The sequence below is a fragment of a genome, unplaced genomic scaffold (genome assembly GCF_019419815.1).
Source record: "Pyrus x bretschneideri cultivar Hongxiangsu unplaced genomic scaffold, Pyrus_bretschneideri_v1 Contig31, whole genome shotgun sequence".
NCBI lineage: Eukaryota > Viridiplantae > Streptophyta > Magnoliopsida > Rosales > Rosaceae > Pyrus > Pyrus x bretschneideri.
The window spans coordinates 4,735,408-4,738,121 of NW_025999624.1; the positions used below are offsets into that span (position 1 = coordinate 4,735,408).

The 2,714-nt window shown below is 29.9% G+C and overlaps 1 long non-coding RNA gene across 1 annotated transcript; it reads left to right on the forward strand.

The window, feature by feature from the left end:
- Positions 1–413: 413 nt before the first annotated feature.
- LOC125480076 lies at positions 414–746 on the forward strand. The gene is made up of 2 exons (XR_007260485.1): positions 414–462; positions 548–746. It is a non-coding gene; the product is annotated as an uncharacterized LOC125480076 (long non-coding RNA).
- Positions 747–2,714: the final 1,968 nt, after the last annotated feature.

Below are 2,714 nucleotides of genomic sequence, written 5' to 3' on the forward strand. Positions count from 1 at the left end.
CATATGTATTTGGAATAAAGTCCAACAAATAAGGTACAACACCATTTCTTACCTATTTATTTTTAATGGCATTCTCTATATCATTCTACAAATTAATTATCTCAAATTATAAAATAAAATAAAACAATTTATGGGTGCAGAAAAAAGATTAACAGTGGCCAAACAACTTTTCTAAATACGGTAAGTCTTCTCTTATTTTCATACAAAAGTATACTATAAATTCAAATTGCATTCAATTTTCAAATATAAATAAAATTGCATTTTTTGTCAATTTTACAAGCATCACACCCGTCTCAAAGTACAAAGGTTGAAGTACAAGATTAAGGTAATATTTCTTATTATTTAATTTTGTAAATATTGTTACAATTTGATACCTCAAACTTGACAAATATATTTATCTTTCAGTATTCTACAAATAACTGGAGTAAAAGTATTGCCATGAGAAAATTGTCAAACTTAAAGGTATTTAGGTTAAGTTGCTTACAATCTTTATAGTTGGGATTGTGCATTATTGTTAGACTTCTTATTTTATCATCATTGCTTGCAGATTAACCATGAAAATCTAAAGCATCAAGTGCAAGCAAATGGGTGGCAAGCATGGCTTTGATTTCACACGTAGGCGCTATGTTTACATATGTACATGTTGTCCATATTTTGCTTTGCTTCATATATTAGGAGTTCATCCCTAGCTAGCCTATAACTTTGATTGAAAACTTATGAATCTGAAACATTTTGATTTAAGGACATTAAGTGTTGTCAATATGTATTTAGAAATCAAATTACATGTCATATTTTCAAATTTTTTTATTTATAAATAGTATATGTTTCCCATTTTATCTTCGTTGTTGTTTTAAAGAAAAAATAGTAAAAAATGTATGAGAGATTACTCACATATGTGCAAATTGGATGGAATATATGCTCCTAAATTATTCAACAAATGTGGCAATATGACAATATGGCATGCGATAACACCATTATCACTTTGGAATGATGGGATGATTGTACGGTAACACCATTATCTCATCAACCTTTCTTCAACTCAAGCAATTGGAACTACGTAGCCTGGCCCATGCTCTAATGTTGAACATCTCAGTCCCAACCCAAAATGGCACACCCATAATTATGTACTCACTCCTCTAACTGCATCAACTATCCCATTCACACAACCATTGAACAAATGATCTGCCAACCTGCTCGAATGACGCCAAATATTGCCCATAATACCTTTTTGTCCACCATAATAAAAAAATATTGCCCATAATTAAGGAACCTAACTCTTGATCTTCTGTACAATATATAAGGGTAAAATGGTACTGATGGAGATAACAAAATTCTAACTAGACTGAGTAACTTAATTACCAAAGTCATAATAATGATCAAGCATAGCTCATTTCGTGAAATCAAATTCTATCAGCCAAACAAAAAAAAAAGACACCATAATAATTAGCAAGCAAAAAAAAAAAAAGAAAAAAAAGGTGGATTGGTTAGTGTACAATTCATAAATTTCATTTTTGGGTACAATGGGTAGGTGCAAAAAGACTAAGTTAGATGATTGAACATAATAAAAAATTGAAAATAATAAGAAATTGTTGTGATGGACACAAACACATTTTATAAAATAATCACTTAAGAAATATAAGAATATCTAAAACAACACATCTTTGGGGCGCGTAGCGCCCGTGATGCAAAAATATCTCTCGCACGCACGTTAGTGCGTGCAGAGAGGCTAGTCTATATATATAAAGGGAGAATGCCAGTTTGGTGAAGCATTTGGAAATACCAAAAAAGTCCCTTTGTTTCCTTCACAATCAAAGTCCAAAAAATCCCAAAATCGAGGACAAAAACGTAAAAAAGAATTTAACTTATCAGAAACTGTATTGGAAACAAAACATGGTAATTAAAATAAAAAAATCATGATAATTATCCCCTAAAAGTTAGTACTTATGGAGAGGAGAGGGAGATAAATAATAAAAAGGCAACAAAAAAATATTAAAAATATATATATAAAGGGAGAAGGCCAGTTTGGTGAAGCATTTGGAAATACCAAAAAAGTCCCTTTGTTTCCTTCACAATCAAAGTCCAAAAAATCCCAAAATCGAGGACAAAAACGTAAAAAAGAATTTAACTTATCAGAAACTGTATTGGAAACAAAACATGGTAATTAAAATAAAAAAATCATGATAATTATCCCCTAAAAGTTAGTACTTATGGAGAGGAGAGAGAGATAAATAATAAAAAGGCAACAAAAAATTATTAAAAATAAAACAAATTAAAATAAATAGAAAAAAAAAAAAGATAATCCAAACTAAAATGGCAAAACCGTTCGGAAGAGAAGAGGATGAATGTGGCGTAATTTTTGAAACTGCTATGAGCATTTATCGTGTGGTTTTTTAAATAGATATCTATGGGAAAGTGCCTCAAAAAAATTTTGACTAGCCGGGTTTCTTTTTTAGTTATTCTTCTCTTTTATTCACCTTAATTTCTTGATGCATGATTTTTAACAAATATTTCTTAGAATGTTTATGCTTCCATTTTGATTAGTACGGTTCTTGCTATATTTTAGATTATTAAACAAACAAACAACAAATAAAAGTAAAGGGACGTGACGGGTAACTCCTCCATTTGAGGATGAGATATTAATATCTCACAAAATTATATTAAACAAAAAAAACAAATAAAAGTAGGGGACGTGATGAATAACTCTTTCATTTTAG